The 17,641-nt window shown below is 46.4% G+C and overlaps 1 long non-coding RNA gene across 1 annotated transcript; it reads right to left on the reverse strand.

Annotated features, from left to right (window-relative positions):
- Window positions 1-8,318: 8,318 nt before the first annotated feature.
- LOC125758793 (uncharacterized) lies at window positions 8,319-14,721 on the reverse strand. Its single transcript, XR_007416420.1, has 3 exons — window positions 14,691-14,721; window positions 9,247-9,319; window positions 8,319-8,454 (listed from the first exon to the last, which is right to left on the reverse strand). It is a non-coding gene; the product is annotated as an uncharacterized LOC125758793 (long non-coding RNA).
- Between the last annotated feature and the right edge of the window lie 2,920 nt (window positions 14,722-17,641).

The raw sequence follows: 17,641 nt of genomic DNA on the forward strand, positions 1-17,641 counted from the left end.
TCATAATCATATGGTGGTTTTGGGACGTTAAACCCCAGATATTATTATTATTAAACAGTTTGCTCGGATGTTGTCTAAGATAGATTCCCAGGACATGTCACAGGAGACTCGCGAAACCGCTTAAGCGCATGTCGTTCTGAACATCTTGGAAACGGTAAAAAAAAAACAAATAAATAAAAGACAGGAGTAACACCAGACAAGAGCAAACATAAGCGAGCACTCGCTCTTGTCGACTCTCTATTCTTGTTAACTCAGTTTTAACGTGTTGCTCAAAACGTGCAAACAAGCTCAGTATAATACCCCTGTTCAACATCTTTCTTCTTTTCTGCTTGAAAGCCAGATATACAGAGGTAAACGTAGCCAGACGGGCTACACACGCAAAGAAGGATAACCAGGTGGTAGGATTTCTCGGTCGAAATAAGGATCAGACGAATGTTCTTGTTGCGAATTGGCTGGTTAAGTTCACTGCGAGACATTGTTCGGCACCTTTCGTTCAAAGCGCAGCTATCTGCAAACAAGCTGGTTTCAATTGTCGCACTATTACACGAGGGCGTGTGAAAACCTAGCGCTTAGAGCCGTAAAGCGTGTAGCTCTGCAAAGCTCACAGAGTGAAGATTGAATAAACGGCAAGAGTTTGAACCAAGTTCTTCACCTCAACTTCAGAAAAGGCTATGTTCGCTTATTATTGCTTTTTTATGTGCACCGTTTTTGACTGTTGTAATCCTGTGTATTTTTTGCCTCATCGGCAAAGGGCGTCTACACGAAAGTGCAATCATTTTTCACAGGCCAGCCAGTCCAGCAGCCTAATTATTCACGGACTGGTAAGTTCGCAGACTCGCCATGATTGTGCAGTTAAGGCGATCCGATTAGAATGACTAAGAAGAATATTAAAACAGACGCGACGTTAAGACCCGTGTTCACGTTTGGGTGCACTTGATAGTGAGGCATTATTCTTCGGCTTTGGCCTAACCAGATAAATCGAATCTGGCTCCTTGCCGCTAAGCAAGTGATTCTGGAAACTCGAAACCCGGGCCACTATTTTTCACCGTCATTCATTTTATATAGGTCACTGCGCTCGACTTAACACGCCGACGTTGCAGTAGGTAAAATGAGGCACTGAATACTCCGGTTTTAATAAATTTATATAGTAACATCTTAATTGAGAAGAAGACTGAGTATCGTCCAGAAGCTTAACCACTGCGAAATGAGTGGCATAGCCCGAAGTGCTTGGCAGACATTAGTTAACACTGCGGCGATTGCGACGTAAAGTCGTTCAGCTATACGGCGACATGATTGATTTGGCGCCTTATACATTTAGGTGACTAGACTGAAAATGAACAGAAGTATAGATTAGCGGAGAATACCTAAACAACCTCCGTTTTGCAGATGACCTCGTTCTCTTCAGCAACGACGGCGACGAAGTGCAAAAAAAAAAAATGATTGTGGACCGAAGACGAGCAATTATTACAGTGGGGCTGCAAATTAATATGCCGAAGGAAAATATAATGACGAATAACCTGCCGTAAAAACAAGATTAAACACCAGTCCCCAGAATCTTTGCAACAATTGGTATGCCTAGGACAGTTTGTAACAGGAAGGCGTACTCATGAGGCTCAGAAGAACGGAAAGTTGAGCTGGTTGGTGAAGATCCACCGCGCAATAAGGTGAGGCGAGCAAACAAGGACACAAGACAAGAGAAAAAGTCATCACAAGTGCTGAATATCAACTGAAAGGGTGCACGACAGTGGAAAAGAAAGAAGGCTCAAAAGCTTGGCGGTGTGATATAAAAATTACTTTTAGCTGCAGCCGCCTCTAGGTAGGGCCCGCAGGCCACTGGGTTAATCAGGGACTAATGAAGCACAAGAATTCGTTAACCGTAGACCCACTCTCTCATGTTTCTTTACACTGCCGAGAGTGTAAATGCACGCATAAATTCGATGATCTTACAATAATAGCAGAGCGCGAGAAGGACGGGACAAAGAAAGACAAGACGAGACCGTCTCTTTAGCAGTCTGATTTTATATTAAGACCGAGGAAGAATTCGCCCAGCAAATAGTCCTATTAAAATCGACGAATGCGCGGTGATGTAAAGGCACAGAAATGAATCATAATAATAACTGTAGGGGTTTAACGTCCCACACGATATGATTATGAGGGACGCTGTAGTGGAGGACTCCGGAAATTTCGACCACCTGGGGTTCTTTAACGCGCACATATATCTAAGTACACGGGCCTCAAGCACTTTCGCCTCTACCGAAAATGTGACTGCGGCGGCCGAGATTCCATCCCTTGACCTCCGGGTCAGCAGTCGAGCGCAATAGCCACTCGAACCCCGTGGCGCGTCACAAAAATGAAGGATCCCATCTAATTGTTGAGGCCTGGAATATTGGCAGCTGTGGAGGCGCGTGCCTTTGCCATCTTCGATTAGCTTAAAATTACATAAGGAAGGAATAAAATGTCTAAAGAGCTGCGTAGAACCACCATGCATCGGGTTGACAGAGGGTGCAACTAGGCCTGCGCGTGGGCTGCCTATGTATGCGCTTCCTTTACCGCCGCAGTGCGACCTTTCAGTTTAAAGTCGACGTTTGCATTCTTCGCTTCTCTTAATGCGATGGCGTTAAACAGCCACTGTCACAGAAATTCTGTCGTCGGCGTCGGCGGCGTTGTCCATGAGCGAAAAGTGCGAGGGATAAAAATTAGGGGTTTGAGCCCGCATTGGCGCAGCCAAAAAGGGGGCGGGAGGGGGGGGAATCAACCCCTTTTTTTATATTGAAGCCTCCATCCCGCAGTGAATATAGACAAAGATGATAATAATGATCGTACAGATCGCCTCACTACAGCTTGCTTCGAGAGTAGAAAACAATTGGACATTTATTGCGTATTTTTTTAAAACCCTTAAACCGCGTCGACGTTGCATACATAGCATTTCTTTATCCTACTAATCGTCATACCATAATGAGTGACGTTTCTAGACTCCTCTTTAGGCTTCTGCGGTGCAGCGGATAGGAGAGGATTTGTTATGTTTAAAACTCTGGCTCCAGATTTTTTTTTGGTATGTACGTTGGCGATACGAAAAAATGTTCACTCTTGCATCACCAGAAATCCCAGAGACGTTTTCGGGATTTCTGTTGAGTGCTTTCTCGGGTTGCCAGGCTTCTATCGGCGCTCTACGTTCGTGACTTGGGCGGAGAATTCTTTCTTACAGTGGTCTGGAGTTTGCATATGATCGAGGGTCGCTCCAGCTCTGGGCCACATTTTCTTGTCTAAGGTCGACAAGATCGTGGAAATAAACTTCTGTGGTATTGCACGTGAGGTAATTCGGTACACGGACGATTAAGCAGATTCTAGTTGAGAAAAAATGAGTGTCCCAGCAGGTAAGAAACATTTTGAAACTTTCCAAGGCGCAAATAATCGAGCTCAAGTTAACGTGCGGAATGACGAATTAAACACTCCGTTTTTGGAGTTGCAAATATACTTCGAGTCTCGTCACGTTTGCTGGAAGAATCAACCCAGATCTGAGAAGCCAATCTAGAACTTCCGTTCCAACCAATATATAGGTTGGTAAAAAACAGGATTGCTCTAAGGAAAGCCTTGAAGGGACATTAAAGGGAGAAACTATTTTCCGTGGGTTAGTAAATTACAATTTCATGATACCGAAAGCACCACTCTTACCGCGAGAAGAAGCTTGGAAGGCGAGAAAACGTACGAGGAGAAAATACGGATGGCGACGCCACGTTGAAATTCCCGCACCAAACGCCGTGACGTCATAGATTTTGATGGAGTCTGCTAGGTCATCCGTAGTTCCTTGTCGGTAAAAAAGTACATCGCACTCTGATGGGGCCACAGACATAACATACTAAATTTCAAGAAATTCCATTGAGCCAATGTCGCCAGAATACGAAAAATACAATTTGAAATCCGTGACGTATAACGCGCGGAGATTACGACGCGAAATTTAAAAATGAAATATTGACCTTAATTTTCTCGTCAAATTAGTGAGCATATGACGGTGAAATTAATAACGTTAGAGTTCTCAGAGAACCATTTATCAATCTAAATTGGTTGAATGCTTCACTTTAGTGTCGCCTTACTGAAGTCGCGCCTCCATAAAGCAGGCGACAGTTTGCAAGAGCAAGCAGTCCGGCTTCGGTCAGCTACGTTCCCACGAGCTGTCATATCTGCATCAGGTAAAAAAAATTGCTCGTCAGTCCAAAGAAGCAAAGAGGGGATGCACGTCACACTGAGCGGGACCAAAAGTAAGAAGTTGACCGTCAGCCTGTGCGTCCGCTGCACGTCGCCTACACTCACAGAATAGATCGAGTAAAAAGGGCGTCATTTTGTCCCACAACGATAATCGTCATCTGGCTTGCTTGCGTTTCCTTTCTTGAAAACAAGGTGATGGCCACTTTCTTATCAAGAATGCTTTGTCACGCTGATAGCGCACATGTCGTTCGTGACCAGAAAATTCCGGGCGCGCGGCCATAATGCAAGGAAATGAAGGCAAAATAAATGACGATTATTGTTGTGGGACAAAAAGACATCCGTTTTACTCGATCTATTCTGCGAGTGTAGGATAAGAAAGATAGCCTCTAGCTATACGGCGTGAATGTAGTCTTCTCGGCGAAGAACAAGGGGGCGATCGGAGATCTTTGTTCTGCACCGTTCGTTTGCATTTGTTCTGATGAGCGCACGCGATTGGCTGAAGCCGGAGAATTCACGCCATTCTAAGGGGCGTGGCAGTTTCTCTTTTTTGCTTGATGTTTTCTTTTTTTGGTGACGTCATGCCGCGTCATAACGAGCATGTCGTCTGCTACAAACGAACGGAGAGTGAGACCGTTCGCGCGCGTTCTCTCGATCGAACAAGCGGCTTCGCACGGCGTGGATTTGGATTCATGCGGCGGTTGTGGCTGCCGCAACAGCTGATTTTGAGAAAATGGCGCTTGCAACGGATGCTTCTCTTGCTACGTTGGCGTTTGTCGAAGGAGATGCAGAACGGTAGGAGGTGCGAAATGCGTTTGAAGAGATGAGCGAATGTGAATTCCGGCGTCGCTTTTGTTTCTCGAAACGTACTGAATGTTGGTTGTGCGACGAACTCGACCCCGTCATCGGGTACCAACGAACCAGTGGGATTTAAACAGAGCGGAAGGTGTTGCGCACGCTGAGATTTTTTTGCGATCGGATGCTTTCAGCGAGCTGTCGGAAGCGAGGAACTGATCGGCCTGTCGCAGTCGCCCGTCAGGAACACGCCATTACTGTCGTTCGCGGGCAAGAACTGTGGGTGGCCTTTTCCGGAGACCACAGACGCGAAGAGCGAACAAAGGCGGCGTTCGCGCGGCTCGGGCGGATTCCCGTTGTGGTCGGGTGCGTGGATGGTACGCTCATCTCCATCCAGAAGCCCCATGGCCTGAGCTCCGCGGACACGACGCATTACATGTCGCGGAAGGGATTCTACGCATTCAACACCATGATCGTGAGTATTATTCATGCATTGTATGCGTAGCGAATTGTTTCATTTTTATTGCTTAAACTTTCCGCTTTACTGAGGCTGTTGCAACTGAGTATAGTGAGAGCGGTATTTTCCAACGAGAATTGGTTCATTTCAGGGCACTTCGCTTAGGATAAGCGATGAAATCATGCGACGCAGGCTACACTTTGGTTCAGCGGCCTGCACAGTGCATTACCGTTGCTCGTTCGCCATGTGTACCCGAAGCTTGATTCTCGATTTGTATTTGTTGAGATTAACGCTGCCAGAATGTGCCGTAGTATGTCCTTATTGTTCATTGTCGTGATCGACGTTACATAGATAAATACATGTACATTAAATACGCATTGTTTCGTAACCCTTTTTTAATCTCAAGTTTTTCATGTTGTAGGTATTTTGTGATCATATCCTTAAACATACAGCGGTAATTTGGGTAAAAGGCTCTGGTGGCTGGAAGATCGGTTGTTCCAAGCAGTAAACATGCAGACTACCCTCTAACACTGCATTGTCCACGTGTTAGAACTTATGGTACAAGTCCTACCCTGTTGATTTGTTCATAGCTATGTTTTAACAGTCAGTAACAGTGCAGACAGATGTAGTTACATTAACATAATACCCAACATTGTACCCAAGGTCTTTTATAGTTACAATTTTGACTGAATTGAATTCTGCAGACATGTGATGCCGACCTCAGGATTCTGGATGTCAGTCCATGTTTCCCGGGGTCATGTCATGACTCGTGGGTATGGCGGAGGAGCCCTCTCCGTCAGCACCTGGAAGCAAAACTGCAGCTTGCTTGGTAAATGCTGTCAATGCTTGCCACATTCAAGACGTTATCACTACAGCTGTCATGCCGCCCTCGTGCAGGAGACTCCAGCTATCCATTGGAAACGTGGCTCCTGACACCAGTGCCCGGACCACCAGCTCGTGGCACCCCTGAGAACCACTACAACAAGGCCCACACCGTCATGCGCAATGTTGTGGAGAGGTGCATCGGGGTCCTAAAGGACAGGTTCCAAAGCGAAGAGCGTCACCGGACCCTGCTCTACAACTCCGATCGAGCAGCCATCATCATTGCTGCTTGTGCAGCTCTGCACGACATTGCGTTGGCGGCACATGTGCCTGTTCTCGAAGGGGACGATGACGACACCGACGATGCTGAGCTGCTGCCAGCAGCAGCTGAGCTACCACCACCACCACAACGGGAGCCAGCAGCAGCGCAATCGTGTAGTGAACCTGCTTCGAGGACCACAGGGCCTGCATGCTGAGCACCTGCGCAGATTACGCCGCCGCCTGCAACGACCTCGGCACCATTGTCTGGTGCGTGTTTGTTCATTGTGTTTGTCACTGGCATGAACAAAAGGCTGTTTTTTTACTACACTTCAAATGTTTGCTACACATATCAATGAAACAGGGTTCTCCTATCAATGAATAACCCGCTTGCATACGTCGGCATGTGGAGCTCACCCCGACTCACTCATGAAATATATTTTGCCCTTGGGGCTCACTCGAACTCAGACTCGCCAAAATTTACCTCAAGCGGATTCACTCGGACTCAGGCTCACTAAAACTTTTTTAACCGGACTCAAACTCACCAAAGTATTACTCACCTGGACTCACAGCTCGATCTGAATCTGAGTCAGTCGACGCATGAGTGAGTTTGCCCTATGCCCCCTTGTCACACAATGCCATGCTGATGGAATACTTCGACCAGGTTGTAAAATATGGTGCTTCACACTAAGCACAAGTGGGAGCTCAACTGTGAATGGCACGTGGTGCCATTCACAGCCTAAGTGGTAACCTGAAAAGGCTGTTTGAATCAAGACAGCAACATGCGCTAGCTTTAGTGCAACAAGAATCGTGCTTTTAAATGAAGTGAACAACATGGGTGGTGTCGGAAGTGAAATTTTATTACAAGTATCGCGAGCAATGCACATAAAAAGCAAAATAAATACCCCTTAAATTTAACGCCAAGGAAAAGAACATAAAAGTAGCTTCCTTTCATAATATACAAATGGAGCTGTTACAAAGTGCCTCCTGATCCTCTGCATCAACACACGCATCTCGCAGCAGAAAAGTCATTGTAGCACATGAAAACAAGGCACAGTGGAACCGGTATTAATCGAACTCGCTAAAAAATGCAAGTTGTTGGTTGCTGATATGTCTTCCTCTATTATTCATTTCTGTTTGTACCCAATCCTGTTGTCTAAACACTTCTAAGCAACAGAACACCTGTTTGTCCACTATTTTTTGGTCATGCAATATTTCAAAATTGTTGTGCAACTTAGACCATTCACAAACGCTCTTCTTTTTTTCTAGGATGTGTAAAAATCGATAGAAAACGTACAGTGTGCCACAATATTCTACACGTATACACCATAAACATAAAGATACGCTACAGTGCACAATGTGCATATACTACAAAATTGCTGAATGCATTACTTTGTATAATGAGATTTAAAAGAAAAATGACATGGCAAAACATTATTTATAAATGAAACCACACTGTGCTATGCACATGTACTACAAAACTGCTGAATGCATCACCTCGCACAATGAGATTAAAAAGAAATGACATCGCAGGACATGATTTACCACTGAGGTACACTTTGCTATGTACAATGAAACAGCACACCAGTGCTTCTGATATTCAGAAAAAGAAAATTAACTGAAAAAAATTGCAGGGCACCATTTAAGCAAGCCAGCGTATGACAGCTCGTGATGTGAACAAAAATAAATCTACATATACGTACAACTAGTCTTTACAAATCACTGTGCAGGTGGCTTCCGCTGCAATGAGGGCCCGGGCGAGGGTACCAACGCCTTGCAGCTCGTGGACCACGTCACCGAGAAGTTGAACCTGGCAGTCGGCAGCTTTCCGATGATGCCTGGCCCTGCCACCTGGTGTTTGTGGCTAGTAACTCCAGCGCCTCGGCCTGCCGGTTGCCCACATCTCGCAGCTGCGGCATGAGCTCGAAACGAAGAAATGTGTTGGTATTATCATCTATGAATTTCCTGCTACCGACTCTTTCCTGGAAGCTTCTGTTCGTGAAGAGTTTCAGTGTGTGCAACAATTTCCTCTCTGTTGAAAATCCACTGACCCAACAGCATCCACGAATGGTGCTTAGTTCACCGCACAATCAAAGCACTTCGTTTGGACATACCAAAGCGGTGCCGGAATTAATTTTCGCTCATCTCATCAAACGCATCTCACACCTCTAACCACCTCTGCATGAGAAGCAACCAAACTGTCCTTTTCAGGGCTACACAATCGTTTGCCCGGCTTTACGCGATGACTCACACAATCTCCTTCCGAAACCCTAGCTGCTGCAGTATGCAAAACATACAGGAAGCAGGTCTAACACAGGTGCAACCATGTGCATTTGTGTATGATGGTTATGTGAAGAAGGTATATAACGAGCTGGCTTTTTGAACAGTATATTTAGCAATAGCACATTTTCAGTTTCACTTTTGAAGCAATTGACAATATAGGGAAACATTTCAAGATGTTGAACATTCTTCCAATGCAACTTTTTTCCTACATTTCACCATAACTGCAAGGCGGGACACCTGTTTATTCCATCTGACAGTTATGCAAACAACTACTAGCTCCTGCAAACGTTTGCCAAATTTTTGTTTGTGTAGCTTTTTGTCTTTCTGCCCACAGATGTCATCTCTTCACAAACATATGCCTGCACGCATGAGCATGACCTGTGAGCATGTAACACCATCTACAGTTAATCAAAAACATCAGCGAAGCTTACGAGTTGGGGCACGGGGAAGATCCTGGGCCACATCCTCTTCAGTCACACCAGCAGCAGCTGGAGCAGGGCTCACCTGTTATAGTAGGAAGTTTCTTGATTGACACACTGAGTGCAATAAGAAGTGTGGAGTGCAAGATGTGAAAGTTCACCTGCAAGCCGCGGACGTTGTTCCCGACCAAGAACCTTGGCAGTGCAGGCAACGGAAGTCCCCTGATAGTGCACATGCTTGCAGGCTCTGATCTGGGGGAACCATCTGTAAACATACGTTAAAAAAAGACTATATCCCAATCTGGTTCATACTAATGATAACAGTGCAGCTACCCAGAGCTTCAAACAATAATTCGTACAGCAGACCCTACAGCCCCTACAGCAGACGCCCGTCTCGATCTTCCTTTCACGCTGCAGGAGCTGCGTGCGGCAATTTCTATTTCACAACGCTCCAGTGCGCCTGGGCCTGATGGCATCACCTATTCTACTCTGCGCCACCTTGGCCCTCGAGCGACCGAAGAACTTCTATCCTTGTACAACCTTTCGTGGACATCTGGAACTGTGCCGGCACATTGGAAAACAAGTAAGATCGTGGCATTGCTGAAACCAGGCAAGTCTCCCCGTGATATGGTTTCCTACAGACCTGTGGCACTTGCAAGTTGTGTAGGAAAACTCATGGAACGAATGGTTCTGTTGCGCTTAGAATGGTTTCTGGAGAAGCAAAATATATATCCAGACGCGATGACTGGCTTCCGGAAAGGAAGATCATCAATCGACAGTGTGATCGATTTAGTAACGACCGTTGAACACCAGAAACGGCGCCACCGATTGACGGCTGCAGTCTTCCTTGACATCAAAGGTGCATTCGACAATGTTCTGCATGACGCGATCTTGAATGCTCTTGAAGACTATGGTATTGGCGGCCGTATGCATCAGTGGATAGCCAGCTATCTTCAAGAAAGAACAGTATTTATGACAACTGTAGACGGTGATACAAACAACCATCCCGTCTATCGCGGCGTCCCTCAGGGAGGAGTCCTGAGCCCAACATTATTTAACATTGTACTTGTTGGCCTCGCTAAAAAGTAGGAGGCAAAATCTCAGTATCTGTGTACGCAGATGACATCTGCATTTGGACCACGAGTCTAACGCGTTGCAAGTACAGACGAAGCTACAACGTGCGGTATCGATAACGTCCACATATCTTAATAGCCGCGGACTGCAACTCTCCCCGACAAAAAGTGCAATCCTGGCATTCTCGAGAAAGTCAATGGCCTGCTACCCTGTAGTGATAGATGGGAACGTCATACCTTCTGTAACTCACCACAAGTTTCTCGGAGTTATCATCGACCGGGATTTATCTTGGTCGAAGCACATCTCTGCACTAAGAAAAAAACTAGACAGCTTTGTCCATGTCATTCGCCATATGTCTGGAAAATCGTGGGGCCATCGAAAGTCATCTCTACTACAGCTATACCAGGCACTTTTTGTTGGATACCTCCGCTACAGTGCTCCTGTTCTTTCTCGTGTTTGCACATCTGCTGTCCGTACACTCGAGAGTGCTCAGGCCCGCGCCCTCAGAATTTGCCTAGGAGTACCTCGATGTACTTCTACATGGGGTACTATTACAGAAGCACGCGCTTGTCCAGCTCGCGTTTATCTTAAACACGAGCCACTGCGAGTACATCTGAGGTTATTGACAAGGCACCGAGACCATCCACTGAGAGACATTATTAACACACGACCCAATGCTTCATACTCGGAAGCTGTGATGTCGCAGCAAGATCTGCTGCCCTCGAATTATGCACCACAAGCGACTCCCGGAGTACCTCTCTGGACGATGCCTAAACCGATCGTGCGACTCTCGATTCCGGGGATAACAAAGAAGTCAAAAATACCAACCGCTGGACTTAAGCATTTTGCTTTATCGTACATTGCCCATATGTACGGATATACGGTGCATATTTTTGCAGATGGGTCTGTCACGCAGACGTCCTCAGCAGCAGCTTTCACGGTTCCTCACATGGACATCACGAAACGCTTCAAGATAGCGCATCGGACATCATCTACTGCTGCTGAGCTGACCGGCGTCCGACAAGCTGCCCGCTACATTGTACAACAGAGTCCCGCGAAATGGACATTATTTTGTGACTCCAAGCCGGCACTTCAACTTATCAGCAATTACATGAAGCAAGGAACCGCATACAGTCCTCTGGTGTGTGACATAATGAATATGTTATCTGAGGCGTCTCAATCCGGGCATACCGTTGCATTGCAATGGATTCCCAGTCACTGTGGCATAGCTGGGAACGAGCAAGCTGACGCAGAAGCAAAAATGGCGCACACTAACGGCGAAGTCATATCAATTCAATTTTCCCGATATGACATCAATGGCTTGCTGTCTGAATCTATGAAACATCTATGACACGCTTATGGAATGACCCTAATTATCGCCAAGAACGTCTTTACAGACTTGACTCTGGTCGTGCTTTTCTGATTCCATTCCGGTTAAGAAGAGACCAGGAAACATTACTACATAGATTGCGGCTGGGTGTTGCGTATACACGAAGATACCTTTTCAAGATTGGGCAGGAGCGAAACCCTAACTGCAGTGTGTGTCACACGTCTGAGACTATTCACCACATCCTGTGCGTGTGCCCTCAGTACGCGACCGAAAGACAATCACTTCAGTGCGTCGTAGACCGTCTGGACTCCCGACCTTTTTCGGAGGAGAAGCTTTTGGGTGCTTGGGAGCATGCAGACCAGGCCCAACGAAGTTTAAAGTGCCTATTGAGATTTCTAAGCGATACAGGTTTAGATGCTCGTCTTTAGAGCATGTGCGGCATAAAGACTTTTGCGCGTGCCCTGTCCCCGTGCAAAACAGTGTGTACAGTGACTCATTTGCCATACCATCGTCGCCTATCATCACACCTCCCTCTTTCTCTTTCTTTCCCCTTTCCCCTTACCCCCGTGAGGAGTAGCAGGCTAGAACCCGCTTTCCAGGCCGACCTCTCCTCCTTCTGCTCATTAAAAGCATCTTCTTCTTCTTCGTAGGGAGTATTGTGGCGAATGTGCACTAATGCTGGAAGTGGAATAGCCATGTTTCTTTTTAGAATGTTTCAACAGCGGCATGCTATGACACAGACTTCGGTGAGAGGGGTGGAGGGGGGCAAACCTACTGGCTACGCACCTCACTCGAATCGAGGGTCTGAGAAACGTCTTCGGGAAAATGTGCAGCGCGGCACGGACGAAAGGACAAGAAACGCACAACACGAGCGCTGACTCTCAACTGAAATTTATTTCGTGCACAAACATAACACAAAAATACTTAAACCACATGGTGATTGCCAGATAAACAAGAGAAACGCGGCAATCTGGCAATCACCATGTGGTTTAAGTATTTTAAATGCGAAGCATTTCTTAGCGAACCTCTGACGCTTTGAGCGTTTCTATCTACGTATCTGGCTATCTATCTATCTATCTATCTAGCCGCCTACGTCTGGGTGCTCTCATGATCGCCTCCTTAACTTGGTGTAGACCAAAATTTGCATGGGAGTGTAAGAGGATTTGTCGAATATGATTGTCGGGTCATGACATGAATAACCCTAAAATCCTGTCGCGTAGACCGTGAAACCCTTTCCACTACACACGTGTGGTATACACCCGTTTACCACGGGCCGCGGTGTACGGGTATGCGCCACAGGTGATTGACAGTTTATATCTACCCAGGAACGGTGAGAGCAGACATTAGTATCTTAAATGCTAGAGCGTTAAGGAAAACCAACATTGGCAGCGTTGACTCAACGAATGGAAAGAATGAAAATTAGGATCCCAGCAGGAATCGAACCCAAGCATTTTGCGTGGCATTCAGGTATTCTACCACTGAGCCACGCCAGGACCATAAACTGGTTTGGAAAAACAGCCTACGCAGGCGTAACATCGGTGGAACGTCAATTGTGGTTGTGGTGGTGGCTATTTATAATTTTACAAGAAAGCAATAAACACTACATGATACTCCTACGATGTGTGTACTCCTACGATACAGGCGTCATATGAGATTAATGTCTGTGGTTCCAGTGTTCGCTCCGGTTTTATAGCAGTCTAATAAACAACATGTTTGTATTTTTATGATTCAGCAAGCTATATTGAAGCATTTCTCGACCCCGGAGGAATATATTAACGAAAGTTACATATGATATCCATGTCCTCATGCCGACCGAGGATGACGCCAGATTGATTGACAGCCGCTTTTTAGACTAGGCTACGTAGGCCACATACGCCCACGTAGTCTACGAATACGACAAACAGCATCCACTGACGTTAGTCTACGTAGCACTCTCCAGGCCTACCATCCTCGACGGCCTATACCTCACCAACGCGAAGGGTGGCTTCAGGTTCCGACATGTCGCCGGCTCTGTCGACAGATGATTTCTCGACGAAATGACCGAGGCATCCACGAATTCCAACAGCTCTACTATACCACATACTTCACTACACATGGACCCCTCGTCACTATGATCACGACCGGATCATCTAACAAGTCATGACCAGCTGCTGCTGCTCACTGATCACGGTGATGATGCCCTTGTTCAAGAACTGTCAAGAACTTCTTGCACACATGCACACGAGTTCGTGAAACATGCGTGCGTTCTCGGGCACGTATAAGCACTACATATCAGCTTACCGTTTCTCGTGTTGGTAATACCCACCTTGCCATTGGCAGCGTTACCCAACCGTAAACAACTGGTTATATAACACATATGCGGCTCTTCAACACACACACACACACACACACACACACACACACACACACACACACACCACACACACACACACACACACACACGCACACACACATATATATATATATATATGTGTGTGTGTGTGTGTGTGTGTGTGTGTGTGTGTGTGCGTATAAAATTTGTACTACTCTTTTGCGTCATTTTGCAACGTGTCGCTAAGTAAAAAAAGTTACGCCACATTCACCTACCCGACGCATGCTTCGCATAACATGGACTCCCACGGTACGTGGGATCTGCCGAATTTTTTGTGTTATGTTTGTGCACGAAATAAATTTCAGTTGAGAGTCAGCGCTCGTGTTGTGCGTTTCTTGTCCTTTTGTCCGTGCCACGCTGCACATTTTCCCGAAGATGTTAGTACACCAACTCGCCCAGATCGCCGTATTAGTTCTGAGAAACGGCTTGGAACCCGTAGGGTGTTCTAATGAGCTTCGAAATATAGTTCGCGGCTGTTCTTTCGTCATTACCGCAAATGTGGCTGTTTCGCATTCTGTTCTGGGCGGCGCAACGTGTTAGCACCTCAGCCAACGCGGCGGCCGGCTGATCCACTCGATATTGTTTGAAAAAGTAAAACTAACAACGCGTAATGGCTAGAAGCAAACGAGCACACTTGTTCGCAGCGTACCAATGCCAATGATATTCAAAGCCAGTGCTTACCGATTCAGACCACCCGAACTCTGGGCCTCGCGCGCTGTTGACCCGCGCGGTCCCAGTCAAGCGCGACGCGGCCACGTTAATCCGAAATCTGGCCGCCTCCGGTGCCGCTGTAAAGCACAAGCGGGACGTGTAAGATCACCGACCACAATACAATTGTGCTCGCACTCACCTCTGATGCTGTCGGAGTTTTGCAAGACCCTGCTGCGAATAGTAGCGTTCATTCCTCCATAGGGCCTGCCACTGGGCTGTGGTGGCTGTGGTGTTACGCGCAGGGACTTCTTCGTTCAAAAGCGCTACCAGCTCCTGCCACATGTCGTCCCGGTCCTCCCTCGTGAACGACGGCTCCAGCGGGCACGACAGTGTCGCGATCTGTGGGTGCTCTTTCACAAAATCCAGCAGAAGCTCCTTTTGACAATCCGACACCCGAGAACCAGAGCATACGTTGCGGTGGGACGACATTTTGAAACACTGCGCCACCCGCTACTTTTCTCTTTTCTTTTTCGCGTGCGCGACTCCATCTAGCGACGACGTCAAAAAAAAAAAAACTAACATTATCAATATCATTATTCAAAGCTGTTGCTGTTTGAGTGTTTCAGCTTGAGAAGAAAAAACAACATTTTCTGTAAAGTAATTATATTTATTAAAAAGCGAGAAACGCTTCATGGTCCCCGTGCCGACGACACACAGGATGCGCGTCTACTTCCGGAAAGCTCTCCGCTTCACGATTGGCTGTCCTCTTCCTCTCGGCGGTTCTCGGCGGGAAAGCTGCGACCTCCTCTCACTTTTGTGACTTAGGCACCGCGGAACGAACGCGAACGAACAGAGATCTCCGATTGCCCCCAAGCTTGTGCGCATTTGTTCAACTGTACACAGGCGTAGCGAATTGTTTAGAAGCCCCACTACAGCTTCAAGGGATATGTCTAGGTGTGGTGTTGGCCGTGTTAACAAATATGTGTCTTGCGCAACCTCAGTAGTGTATTCCGTGACTTCTCGAGTGGGCATGGATATATTGCGCAAACCGGCATGTGCCTCAACAACCAGGCACAAAGACCATTTGTGTTGTACAAAATGCACTGCGCACACATGTCTTGCCATGTTGTACATAAGGGATTACAAGTGACAAGATAAGGACGTGCCCCAATTTGCAGAAACAGCGGTTCTTTTCGAGCATAGAACGAAAGACGAGGAAGGTCGTTGAATCCTACGAAATGAAATTATGATGGAAAATGGGTTTTTAAAGCAAGCCTCCTCAGCGCGTCTTGATAATGAAGTGGTTTTTTTAGAGGCGATTAAAGACGTGGCCGATATTCTGGGCGTTATATAAATATAATTTTCTTTTTTTTTTTAAATACGTCTTTATTTCTCTCTGAAATAGGCTTAAGCCTTGCTGCAAAAATTCTTGTTCTTTCTTTTCTCTGAGACTTTACATGGTTTTTGTTTGTTGCTGATGACGTAAGACATCTGGGTTGTAAACGGCTCTCACTTTCGAAACAAACATTGAGCTGTCAGTAGCGCGTCCTCTTGTCTGTATACGTGCCCTCGCTCGTGTCCCATTAATTCGCGCCCTTTACTTGTCATGTTTTTTTCCTCTTACTAAAAATAGACATGCATTGCGCCCCTTTAGTTGACTGTTGTCGACGTGGCTCTGCTGTTATCATTCTTGGTCTCAAGTACGCTTGAGATTTCAGGCATAGTAAAATGTACACTAACAATAATCACAGAAACGTGCAAGCCTTTTCAGTCGCCCCTATTCTTCTGGAAGATGAATCCCACTTAACAATGTCGATGTAAACTTTCGGCTGAGAGCCGGTAAAATTGAAGTTCGAGACCAATACGGCGGCAGTTGTGAATGCAGCGATTGGAGCCATAATGAAAGTAAGACGATAGCACCGCCCGCCCTCCACCACCTAGTTCCTAAACTTCTAACGAAAGGATAACACTGAACCAGCGACGCGGGAGGTGAAATGCTATCGCCCCGACTAAAGGAACACGTGGGTGACGCATTAGGCAGCAACGAAGGCAGATGCGTGGTGGCCCTGAAAGATGTTCGTTGTTCAAGACAGGAAGGTGCAGAGTCTTTGAAGGCGAACAAATATCATGATTCGACCTTTCAGGACGTTACTGTGTTCGTATGAGGGTCGCGCTACTGTGAAATTTGCGCCGTCTGGCGCACAAAAGGGGTTTTCTGTCTGCGGAAACAGCGGGATCAACCAAGGCGAAGACAGGTAGAGACGAATGACGTTCTGAATAACAACAATAGGAAGCACATATTGCAATAAAGAGTACAAGTAAAGCATCACACGTGTCGAGAAAATAAAATGAAAAGATTGCATCCAGGATCTATGTACCCGTGCGTATTAAGGAACTCAATTTCTCTTGAAGAGGAATTCAATGGATGGCTTTGCGACACGCTCGTCAACTTGTTTATGCATATGAATAGAGCTGCCCCCTTCTTATAACGGTATGTGGTGTTCAGGCTTGAACACGTTACAGAAAATAAGTAACTGATTATAATTACAAATACTTACTTTAAAATATAATTGATCACAGTGGTCAATTACAGCCACAGAAAATTAACAGATCAATTACAGAAATGTAATCGATTACTTTTGCGTTACTTGAAAATTTCATTGCCGTAACACAATCACACTAGTTTACTCAAACAACGAACTACTGTGGCTTGCATGGTAGAGAGAAGGATGAAAGCTTGCGTGAAGACTGGGAGGCCTACTGTGGCTTTTGTGACGTAGCGTTACACGTTGTTAAGTTTCAACAGGGCTTGTTTTTGGAAGTTGTCGCCGCTGATTCCAGCACGTTTCCTCGTTAAGAGGTCAGTTGATACACTGAACACTCTCTCAACGCATGCGCTGTAGGGAAGGGCGGTACTACAGCGTAGGAACACCTTGGTGTTTCGATGCTAGTGCCCGTGTGCTCCATAAAGCGTCGCGCTT

This window comes from Rhipicephalus sanguineus, chromosome 6 (assembly GCF_013339695.2).
Source record: "Rhipicephalus sanguineus isolate Rsan-2018 chromosome 6, BIME_Rsan_1.4, whole genome shotgun sequence".
In the NCBI taxonomy this organism is placed as follows: domain Eukaryota; kingdom Metazoa; phylum Arthropoda; class Arachnida; order Ixodida; family Ixodidae; genus Rhipicephalus; species Rhipicephalus sanguineus.